This window comes from Nelumbo lutea, chromosome 1 (assembly GCF_056320005.1).
Source record: "Nelumbo lutea isolate HS-2025 chromosome 1, American lotus-T2T, whole genome shotgun sequence".
Lineage (NCBI taxonomy): Eukaryota > Viridiplantae > Streptophyta > Magnoliopsida > Proteales > Nelumbonaceae > Nelumbo > Nelumbo lutea.
The window spans coordinates 172,956,704-172,969,630 of NC_142684.1; the positions used below are offsets into that span (position 1 = coordinate 172,956,704).

Below are 12,927 nucleotides of genomic sequence, written 5' to 3' on the forward strand. Positions count from 1 at the left end.
CCTAGGGTTTGGTGTCCAAAACATGATCCAATTCACAAGAATATAATATGAAAAATAATTAAAGTTGAACAAGACAATCAAGATCAGCAAGAAACGAAATCAAAGGGTTGTAGTGTGATGATCTTAGACAATCTGCAAACCTACAAGAAACAAATTAATTGTAGATCGCAAAATTGATTTCTGCAATCACAGATCGCAGATCTTGTATTTGTGAAATTCTTTTTCTCCTTCGCATGCTCCAGCAGTTCTTCGTGAAGGGATGGGAGATCCATCATATGGATGGCCAAACCCTGCAGGAAGGTTGGGCAACATTTCAAAAATTTTCTCTCTCCCATCTGGGAATCATATTCCCTAATTTAGAAAATTGCATTTTCAAGGTTCGTTGTTGAAACAAAACCGGAGCAGATCTGAAACCAAAAGAGGGAGAGGGAAATACCAAATACGGAATTAAAAGAAACTCCCAACGTAGGTGTTCACGCCAAAAGAGGATACCAAATCCGCCTGCACTGAAATGACACAGCGTATGTTGAGGCAAGATCAGTAAGAATGGTTTTTCAGCAAGAACCTGGGATTCTTCACCAAGAATCGAGTAGGGTGGTGTGAGCACGACTTCTGCTTGTTTCTTCACCAAGAAACAATATCAAGAACACTTCTTAATCACTCCAGTAGGTGGAGATCGAACTAGGATGGCGCCAAGACCTGAGGGAGAGAAAAGACTGCAGAGAGAATTGTGTTCCTTCTGTGGAATTCACCCCCTATTTATAATCCTTTCAGGATCAGCTTCCTAATCTAGTTAGGAATGAGATTTCCTAATCTAAATCTTGTATTTAGATCTGGACTCTCAAGTTGATAAGACTTATCTTATCCAATTGCTAATCCCAGTCAGATTATAAACCCAGAATGACCCATTTTAATTAAACATTTTAAGCCCAGTTCGAGTGAATGGAGAAGTCGAGTGTAGTTTTTTTTTTCTTCGCACCAGATTTCCAAATCTACTGCCCTCATTTGCTGTTCGGTTGATTGAGGATCTCACACACTGAAGTAACTTTTCACTTCTCTCTTCTTTTTTTTGGTCGTGTGCCAGGGAAGAACCTGTACTAGGTCTGCCAATTGGATGTGAGGTAATCAACACCTCTTTCTTTCCTTTTTTGTGGGGTCAACTGATCCCTGTGAAACTGTAGGTCGTAAGGACCTTTTGTGTGCTGCAACAACAGCTTTATGTTGAACTGAAGGTCAGAAAGTGACCAATACTTGCTGTAACAGTAGTCCTGTTGATGCGTAGGTCAAGAGATGACCTGTATGCACTGTGGCAACACTTGTGTTGAGCTTGTAGGTCAAGGGATGACCTATTAGTGTTGTAACAACACCTCTGATTTTTACAAAAGGTGTTTCTGGAGAATTTTTTTTTTTCGTTCCCCCTCATTGTTGAATTTCTTTAATCCTGTGTACCCATTTAAGAGTTGTTTTTGAATCTGAAATCATGAGTGGTGAAGATTCTCCTACATCCAGTGTTTCTTCAATGTCGAATGGAATGAGTGGGGGTGTGGACCTATCCTTTCCCATGGTTGTTATTCCTCTTGATGGTTTAAATTATTTAGAGTGGTCAAGAGGGATCTAGCTGTACGTCACTACAAGGGGAAAGATAGGTTATATTAATGGGAGAATCAAAGAACCACATTCGGGGAGTGCTGAATATGACAGATGAAACAAGGAAAACAAAATGGTCATGTCTTGGCTTTTAGTTTCTATGCAACCTCAAATAAGAAGGAATTTCATGTGGGCTGAAACGACAAATGAGATATGGGAACAAGAAAAATCAACCTATTCGGAACTACATCACTAAGCAAAAATCTACCAACTACAGGCAAAATCTACTTGTAAACAGGGGGGGGAGGTGTCTATCTGATTACTATTCAGACTTTGACCTCTGTCTGGAAGGAATTAGATCATTATCAAAGTGTGGAATGGAAGTGTGATGAAGATGCAAAACTGTACAAAAACTTGTCTCCCAACAGAGAGTGTTTGCTCTCTTACATGGTTTGAACCCTACATATGAATCTATCAGAGTCCAGATCCTAGGTAGCAAGGATCTTCCATCAGTTTAGGAAGTTTATGCTCTTGTACAATCAGAAGAAAGTAGAAGGAATTTGATGAACAGTTCTGGAGGAGATGTAGTTGTGTTGGCAGCGAAAGGGAGTGTTACTACCGGTGGGGGAAATATTTCTAAGGGGGATCTTGAGAAAAAGGTGAATGACAAGGACAAGTTGTGGTGTATTCATTGCCAAAAACCCCAACACACCCAAGACACATGTTGGGATCTTTATGGGAAGTCGAAATGGGCTCAAGATCTGAATAAGAAGCTAGGTTCAGATATGAATAAAAAGTTAGGACAGCAAGGTATAAGAAAACACACTATGGCAAACATGACTACTCAGGAGAATTAGCCCCCATTAATACTGTGACTCAGACACATTCATCTGGATCTGACCCAAGGGAGGATATTATAAATTCCTTCCGTGACCATTTAGAGCTCTATGGTAGAGCAATTCGTTAGATGGATGCTCTTCCCTCAACTTCATTTGCGTCTACATCATGTAACTTTGCCACAGCTTTCCATGTTGCCTCTCATTCCCCTGACACTCCCTGGATCATTAATTCTGGAGCGTCAAAACACATGACTGGTACGTCATCTTATTTTCAAACCTATCACCTTCTTTCTGGAAGAGACAAGGTGAGATTAGCTGATGGATCATACACTACCATAACTGGTCAAAGAACCATTTCTCTCCCTCTTGCCCTTGCCCTCTTTGATGTCTTACATGTTCCGAAATTTCCCATTAATTTGTTGTCTGTTAGTAGTATTACTAATTCCTTAAACTGCTCAGTGATCTTTTTCCCTTCTTACTATGTGATCCAGGATCTGGCCTTGGGGAGGGCGATTGGTAAAGGATGTATGGTCGATGGACTTTACATGCTGGAGAATAAGACTGGTCTTCAAGTCATAGAGTCTAAGAGTCGGTCCTGTAAGAGTCAAGTTTATTTATGGCATTGTTGTCATAGTCATTTATCTTTTTGAGTCTTTGAAAGTGGTGTTTCCAGAATTGTTTAAGTCAGTGTCCGTTTCAGATTTCTTTTGTCAAACTTGTTAGTTGAGTAAGTAGTGTAGAACTCATTTTCTTTCAAAAAATAATAAATATGAATTTCCTTTTCACATTGTTCATTCTGATGTGTGGGGCCCTGTTATTTTACCATCTGAGAGTAGCTACAAGTATTTTATTACCATTATCAATGATTATTCTAGATATACATGGGTATATCCCATGCGGACCAGGGATGAAGTACAAAAAATTATCCAAGATTTTCAGCGGATGGTCTTCACACAATTTCAAATTGAAATCCAAAATTTTCAGTTAGATAATGCCACAAAGTATTTTCATAGTGATCTCAGGGGATTTTTTGCTTCATGTGGTTCACTTCACAATAGCTCTTATGCCCGAACACCACAACAAAATGGTGTTGCTAAAAGAAAGAACCGACACCTCCTTGAAGTGGCCTGGGGTTTACTACTCCATATGAATGTCCCAAAACGCTTTTGGCTTGAGTCTGTCTTTTGTGCTACCTACCTCATCAACCGTATGCCCTCTCATTGGTTAGAGTGCAAAGCCCTACATCAATTTCTCTTTCCTAAGGCCCCCTTCTTTCCATTCCTCATCGTGTGTTTGTTTGTCGTTGCTTTGTCCAAAATATGTCACCCACTCGTAGAAAATTGGATCCTCGTGCTAATCCTTGCATATTCCTGGGGTACTCCTTCACTCAGAAGGGATACCGTTAATTTGATCATGTTTCTCGGAAATTCTATGTTTCCATGGATGTCTCATTCTTTGAGAGTGAGCATTTTTTCCCTGTTTCTCCTCAGGGAGAGAGTAGGAATGAGGAGAAACTGATTCAACTCCCTCCTCTTCTTGATCCTCCTTTTCGTGTCTTCTTTCGTCGTCACAAAGACCAACCAAATTCAAGAGCTGTGGAGAATTTAGAAGCTGTACCTCCAATGCCATTAAACTCTCTGGGGGCGGATCATACTCACTCAGGTATCTTGGTTCATATTTATGTGGATAACGAATCTATTGAGTGAGTTGGGTTTTCCAGTGGACAGATCTATGACCCTATTTTGTGATAACAAAGCAGCCATAAACGTTGTTGTTAATCTTATGCTACATGATAAAACTAATCTTATCACAGGGGAAGTGTGTACTCCCTATGTCAGCTCTAAGGATCAACTTGCAAACATCTTTACAAAAGGACTACACCACTCACGGCATCATGATTCATGTGACAAGTTGGGCATGATTGACATCTATGTCCCAACTTTAGGGGGAGTGTTAACAACTGTTATTTTTCCTATGTATAGTACCGCAGGGGTGCTATTGTACTTATACACTTTTATTTTAGTTGTCGCCCTAGTATATATATTAAAAAAGCTAGCACCGCCAGTAGCATCTTTTGCTCTCAGTTCTCTCTTTTCTCTTCTTCTCTCTCTCTTTTATCTCTTCTTCCATTCTTCTCTCCTGCATAACAAGTATATCTCTATATAAATATATTTTGCAAAACAAAATTCAAACACATTTGAAATCCACTACTGGCAGTTTAGGTTTCCATCAGAGAGAATGCATTCCTCAATCATTCACTTTGTCCGACAAAGGGGCTGATCCTATCACTATGATCACCCACTCAGGTGAATTCTTGGACTGCCCCAACATACCCAGGTTTTGACCCGATAAAGGATCTCACTGATTGGCATATCAAAGATAGCCCAATCCGACACCTAGTACAGTACCATAATCGAGTATAGGGGTCAGGTGTAACATTTCAGTTTTTCCCATCTATTTCTAAGGTCCAGGGCAATACTGGAATTTGGTCCGGTTCAGGGTTTTAAGCAAACCCACACTGCATGTACCTCAGGTCACCCTGGTAGTTGAGAGAAGCCACCCCAACCAGCTTGGCCACACATCAGTGTCAGCCTTGGTAGGATAAATTTCCCCAAATCTATCCAACGACTGTGAAGATTTTAAACTAACACGAGTCTCATAAGTGTCCAGTTTAAGGGTATTACACAAAAACACACCATAATAACACGAATCAATTATGCACTTTATTCATTTACAATAAATGACAATAAGTACATCAATCTGATTTGAGCTAAGGGCATATACTATCTAACAGCTCCCACTTGCACTTAGGTCTAATTGGGTACGAGTCAGAGTCCCATACTTTCACGTGTTTCTCAAACACTTTAGTTGAAAAACAGTCCTAGAAGTAGGGACTATGTTGAAAACAAAGAAAACTAACAAGAGAATATTAGAGAAGAAGAGAGAGCTGCGGCAAGAAGGGTTAGAGGATGAGGTGTTCGAACTTAACCTCCCTCTAACACTCTAATACTCTTTTATTAAGTTAATCTTTTAGTAATTACAAGAGAGGTCCTTAGTTGGACAAGAAATTACAAAAAAAGGAACATAGAAGAGTATGGGCCCAGAATAAGGCCCATTATAGAGAAAAACATAAAGATAATATACAGTAACAGCCTATGGGCCATTCGGCCCATCTTCTCTACACTCCCCCTCAAGCTGAGCATAGATGTCAATCATGCCCAGCTTGCCAGTGTCATGATGAAGTCTTGCCTTGGAAATGCCCTTGGTGAGAAAGTTTGTCAATTGTCTTTTAGAAGTAACGAATGAAAGGTACACTTCTCCGGAGGAGACTCTTTCTCGAATAAAGTGTCTATCAACTTCAATATGTTTGGTTCGATCATGTTGTACCAGGTTGTGAGCAATGTTGATGGCAGCCTGATTATCACAGTACAACATCATGGGTCTGTCATGATCAATCCCTAGTTCTTCCATTAAGGACTTTAGCCACAACAATTCCGAGACCCCATGTACCATGGCTCTATACTCTGCTTCTGCAGAGGATCTGGCCACAACAAATTGTTTCTTACTCCTCCAATGGGAGTTGCAGCTGGTCTTGCACCCAGTTTTCTAGTTTCAGACAATAAATCAAGAACATATTTCCTTTGGGAAATAAGAATCCCATCCTTGGATATGGCAACTTCTATGCCAAGGAAGTATCTCAACTCCCCCAGATCCTTAATCTCAAATTCTGTACGGAGGAAAGACTTAAGAGCCAGAATGCCTGAGGCATCATCACCAGTCACTATAATATCATCAACATACACAATGAGATACACTGCTAAAGATCTACTTTTCTTCACAAACAGAGTATGATCTGACTGTGTTTGAACATAGCCGAATTTAACAAGTGCAGCTCTAAATCTCTCAAACCAAGATCTAGGAGATTGTTTAAGACCATAAAGAGATTTCTTCAATTTACATACCTTTCCTTGCATATCTTTCCCATGCATCCCTGGGGGAAGACACATGTAGACTTCCTCATGTAAGTCACCATTCAGAAATGCATTCTTTACATCCAACTGATAGAGAGGCCAATCAAAGTGAGCTGCCAGAGATAAAAGAACCCTCACAGATGTAATCTTGGCAACATGGGCAAAAGTCTCCAGGTAGTCAATCCCATATGTCTGTGTGTAGCCTTTTGCCACAAGTCTGGCCTTGTACCTCTCAATAGTTCCATCAGCCCTGTATTTAATGGTAAAAACCCACTTGCACCCAACTGTATCCTTCCCTTCAGGCAAATCCACCACCTCCCAAGTACCATTTGCATGTAGAGCATCCATTTCGGTTTCCATGGCATCTCTCAATTCTGGAATCCCAAGAGCTTTTGAGACAGACCTAGGAATGGGGTTAGAAGCAACAGAAGAGAGATAGGCAAAGTATGAAGGAGAAAGCAGGTAATAAGAAAGGTGTTTGGAAATGCAGTGTGCAGTACATTTCCGCTTCCCTTTCCTAATAGCAATTGGGACATCAAGGTCTGGGAAGGATGATTCCAAAGGAGTTGAAGCAGTACCTGTTATCTCATCTATGATTGGGAATGTATGAGCTTCATCTGTTGTAAAGGAAACCACTTGCTCATTCCTAGATCTTTGCCTTTGATACACTTTGGGATTATGGATAGGGCGAGGGGGGTAAAGAAATAGGGGCCGTAGGACAAGAGATATGAAGTGATTGATTCTCCTTTGACTCATTTGGTGAGGATACAGGTTTGTCAAGAGACTCAATTGAGACAGGAAGATGAAGAGCAAAAACTTGTGATAGATTCTCCCCCTATGGACAATGTCCATCTTAAGAGGAACCATAAAAAGGAGAAAGTTCATTAAAGGTAACATCCATAGAGACATGTCGGGTGCCAGTCTTTGGATCAAAACAACAATAACCTTTTTGTGTGGGGGAGTAACCAAGGAAGATATATTTGTGGCTTTCAGTTCAAACTTGTGTCTTTGCACACTTGGAATGTGAACATAGCAGGTACAACCAAACACACGAAGAGGAATTGGGAAGAGATCATTGTCTGGATGAAGAAGACTGAAGGGGGATTTAAACCCTAATACCCTAGATGGCATACGGTTTATGAGATAGGTAGTAGTAAGTACAGCATCACCCCAAAATCACGTGGGAACATGTGAGACAAACAAAAGGCTCTTTGCAACTTCAACAATATGTCTATTTTTCCTCTCAGCAACTCCATTTTGTTCAGGGGTTGTAACACAGGAGTTTTGATGAATAACCCCCATGTCAGAGAGGTACAAGGATAAACTCTTCTCAAAGTATTCTTTTGCATTGTCAGATTTGAAAACCTTAATTCTGGTATCAAATTGAGTTAGAACAAGCTCATGAAATTGCCTCACAAGTCTTGGGACTTCATCCCGGGGTTTCATTAAGTATATACAAGTGAATCTAGAGAAGTCATCAATAAACAAGATAAAATATCTGTAACCCCCCATAGAGGATAAATGGTATGGCCCCCACACATCAGAGTGCACAATATGAAAAAGAAAAGTGGATCTTTTATTGCTCACAGGGTAATTTTTTTCTACAATGCTTTGACAACTGACAGGACTCACAATTGAGACTGGACACACTGACTCCCTTAAACAGTTTTGGAAACAAATGGCTTAAAGCAGAAAAAGGTATATGACCCAACCGACAATAATTCAACATAATTTGACTAACAGACTCTGAAAAAGTAGAACCAAAAGCAACATTCTTGGGATGATCAAAGCATTGGCCAGGGGTGTCAAGCAAATATATTCCATTCGTTTCATGGCCACTCCCAATCACCTTCTGAGACTTCAGGTCCTGAAACACACAGTGAGAAGGGAAAAAATGTTACACAACAATTCAATGATTTGGTCAGGCTACTTACAGATAATAAGTTGGTATTTAATTTGGGTACATGAAGAGTGGAAGATAAGAGTAAGGAGTTTGTAGCCTTGACAGTTCCTTTGCCGGAAATAGGGGCAAGAGAACCATTAGCTAAGGTGATTTTGTCACGGCCAAGAAGTAAATCATATGAAACAAATTAAGTGGAAAGGTTGGTCATGTGATCAGAAGCACCTGAGTCTATGATCCAAGGGGTTTTGTGTTTACCTGAGGTGGATGCATGGTTAGCGGAAGCCCTCTCATATTCAGCTACTGGTGCCAACTATGTATTAAGTGAAAAGTAAATCATAATGCATGATGAAGGTACACCTTCAAGCTCACTGATCATTTTTCCAAACCTCTCATATTCAGCTTTCATGGCTGCCAACTATGCATTGGTAGACTCAACCTCTATATCTGTGCCTGTGATTGCATGTGCACTTCCCGTCTTTCTACTATCAATCTTCTTCTGGAATCTGATAGGTACAAGATTGGGATGCAATTTTCAGCATTTGTCCTTTGTGTGTTTCGGCTTTTTACAATATTCACACACCACCACTTCCTTCCTATGCCACTGTGAGCTTCTGTAACCCCTTTGGGTTTAATTCCCATATTTGCAAAATGATCATTGATACCAACTCATTGAACCTACACTTGCCTTCTACTTTCTTCACTACTGATCAAAGTATATCTTGTGACAATGAAACATCTTCTTTGGACAAGATGTTTTGCTTTGTAATATCATATTCAGAATTCAGCCCTGTCAAGAACTCAAAGACCCTATTCCGTTCAACCAATTTCTTGTATGTTTTAGCATCTTTAGAGGTATCCCATGTCACAGCTTCTATCAAATCAATCTCTTGCCATATAGATTTTAAGATTGAGAAGTATGCTGCAAGTGACTTCTCCCCCTGTCTTAGATTTTTCACATCACTTCTCAGTTTGTAAGCTCTAGCAACATTCAAATTCTGGGAGTAAGTCTCTGCAACACTATCCCAGATTTCTTTAGTCGAATTCATCCACAGATAATGTTGACTGATCTGTGGCTGCATTGAGTTCACAAGCCACCCAATCACTGTGTAGTTTTCTTGTACCCATGTCTCATAAGATGGATCATCCTCTGGAGGACTTTTCTTGCTCCCAGAAATAAAACCCCATTTTCCTTTGCTACAAATATGGATTTTCATTGATTGTGACCAAGCCAAGTAGTTGGTCCCATCAAGCTTGACTGTAGTTACAGCCAGCATAGAATCGGTTGGGGTTCCCAAAATCTGCCCATATTTAGTAGCATTCTTGTTTTCAAGGTTTGAGAAATCCATAATGCAAAGTTCGGTGGTAGTTCTTTCTTTACTGTTTCAGCCTTCAAAGGACACCCAACAAACCTCCAATCACAAGGTATTTTAGGTTCCAACAGCCGTTGTCCCAAAGAGGAAGAAAAAAGACCACAGTCCTCAAGAGACCTTTTGTCGAACACTCAGTGTGCAATACTTAACAGCCTACTGTTAACTAGAAGAAACCACTTCAAAGTGTTCAGTATAGGTTCAAGAAGAGGCTGGAATGAAGATGAGACTAGTATCACTTAGTTTTAAATCAGTCTCAGCAGCTTCCCAACCCAATAATCAGCCGAATAGCACCTCCAAAGCAACCCAGAAATTTTTGAGTAGAATCAGTCCAGCAACAGTGGGCCGAATGGAGGAGGGCTTTAAATGCTTTAACAGTCCTCCCAAATAACAAAAAATAACCCAGCAAAGGACTGAGAAAAGACTTACAGTAAGAGAGTCTCTGGTTTGAACTATAAACCAGGCTGAACACTTGTTCTCTAAGATGACTTTGAAAATCCTTTTCTCTGATTTCAAATTAGGCCAAACAACTTGTTCTCTGATTCTTCCTGGTCACCGAACCCTTCTCCAAGTGTGTAGAAGCTTGGGCACCCTCCAATGACCTCCAAGAACCAGGCGGATGACTTTTAACTTTCAGCCCTAGAACCTCCTCATGTAGTTGGCTGAGCTAGAACCACATGAGGGACATGCCAAGCAATGGCCTGCTCTGATACCAAGTTGAAAAACAGTCCTAGAAGCAGGGACTGTGTTGAAAACAAAGAAAACTAACAAGAAAAGATTAGAGAAGATTAGAGAAGAAGAGAGAGCTGCGGCAAGAAGGGTTAGAGGATGAGGTGTTCGAACTTAACCTCCCTCTAACACTCTAACACTCTTTTATTAAGTTAATCTTTTAGTAATTACAAGAGAGGTCCTTAGTTGGACAAGAAATTACAAAAAAAGGAACATAGAAGAGTATGGGCCCAGAATAAGGCCCATTACAGAGAAGAACATAAAGATAATATACAATAACAGCCTATGGGCCATTTGGCCCATCTTCTCTACAACTTTCTGTGTTAGTGGCTTAGTTAATGGGTCTGTCACATTCTCCGCTGATGCTACCGTCTGAATTTGGACGTCCCCTCTACCAATAATGTTGTCACACAACAGTGGTAGGATTCCAAATTTTAAAATGAACACTTTCATCCATTAGGCAGCCTCACTTATGGCAATGTGCTCGGTTTGGGTTGTGGACTGTTATTCTTACTACTCATGACCCTATCGTGAAGATGTAACCAGATGTAGACCTTCTATCATCTGGGTCTGACTGGATGTCGGTATCAGTATACCTGATGACCTGTAGTGAACTGCCATCAAATACCAGACATAACTCCTTTTGTCTGGGTTAGATTGAAGCTACTTAACACATTCACTGCTTGAGAAATGTCGGGCCGAGTGCACATGGCATACATGATGCTTCCTTCGACTGAAGCATAGGGAGTCTCTCTCATGCCCTCAATCTCTTTAGGAGTCTTGGGAGACATGCCCTTGGAGAGAGCAACTCCGTGCCTAAAAGGAACATTTCCTTTCTTGGAGTTCTCCATACTATATATTTTGACAATCATGTCAATGTAAGTAGACCGGGATAATCCTATTATCCTCTTCGATCTATCTTTATAGAGTCGAAGACCCAAGATGTAGGAGGCTTCTCCAAGATCTTTCATGGAGAATTGCTGTGAAAGCCACACTTTCACCGTAGTAACAATAATTCCTAACAAAGGTGTTCACGCCCAAGGAGAAAACCAAAATATGCTCCCACAGAAGATGACACAACGTGAGGTGAAACTGAATCAGCAGGACAACTCTTCATCAAGAACCAAATTCTTCAGCAAGAATGTAGTAAGGGGTTGGTGAGCACAACTTCAGATTGCCTCTTCTAGCAAGAAGCAATATCAAGAACTGATCACTCCCACAGAAGACAGGAGTAGTCAAACTGTGAGTTGTCTTCTCTCTTAATTCAGCAGACTGTGAGTGTATTTGGAGGTCTGCCCTACTCTTCTATTTATAGTCTTAAAGAGAAGATCTCCTAATCCTATAAGGAGTTTCCTAATCCAAATCTTATATTTGGATCTAGACTCTCTTTAAGAGATAAGGATAATCCCTTATCTTATCTGTAGATAAATATCAGCCTCCTAACCAAATTAGGAGTTTCCTGATCCAAATCTCTATTTGGATCTGGACTCTTTGAGTGGATAGGGATAGTCCCTTATCCTATCAGCTGATCCAAATCCCAGAACCGCCCCTTATTTAATTAATCTTATTAAGCCAGTTCGAATGGGCTTTAGGCCCATTAAGTCTATGTGTTCACTAACCCTCTTAACCTGCTGCCCAGTTGGTTATGCTTGTATGGCGTGGGACCCCAACATTGATCTACACATCAGGCACATGGGTTCAGTCCAGCTTTTGTTACAAGGCTTGGCCGAATTCATTGTAGGAGATTGTGAACCCTTGAGTCCATCACCATGGGCTCTTAATGGGCCCAACATTTACACTAAATGGTCATTGGGTCCAGTCACCTTATGAAAACCCAAGGACTGTGGGCAAAGGCAAGATTAGTCCATCAGGTATTACCCTCAATGGTCTTACACTTAACCTCTCAGCCCATAATGATCAAACACTGCCCGACAAGAGATGACCTCTCCCTCGGCTGCAAGGTACAGTGCTGCACTCTTTACTCACATGGATCTCGGGAATTAAAACCTTTTGCAAACATTTTGAAACCATAGTATATACATATATCTTTATATAAATATATTTTATAAAACAAATTTCAACGGTTGAAATCAATTGCTGGTAGTTTAGGTTTCCATTAGAGAGAGTGCATCCCCGACCATTCACTTTGTCCGACAAAGGGGCCGATCCTGTCACTATGATCACCCACTCAGATGAATTCCCGAACTGTCCCAACATACCTAAGTTTTGACCCCCTCTAAGGATCTCACTGATTGGCATATCAAAGATAGTCCAATCCGACACCTAGTGCAGTATCATAATTGAGTCTAGGGGTTAGGTGTAACATTCCAATTTTGCCCATCTATCTCCAAGGTTCAGGGCAATATTGGAATTTTGGTCCGGTTCAGGGTTTCAAGAAAACCCACACTGCATGTACCTCAGGTCTCACCCTGGAAGCTAAGACAAGCCACTCCAACCAACTTGGTGGTACATCAGTGTCAGCATTGGCAAAATAAATCTCCTCAGATCTATCCAACGACTGTGAAGATTTT

The 12,927-nt window shown here is 40.7% G+C and overlaps 1 protein-coding gene across 4 annotated transcripts in view; it reads left to right on the forward strand.

The window, feature by feature from the left end:
- Positions 1 to 12,927, forward strand: part of LOC148879245 (Survival protein SurE-like phosphatase/nucleotidase) — a 122,071-nt gene that overhangs the window by 56,107 nt on the left and 53,037 nt on the right. The window lies entirely within an intron of this gene.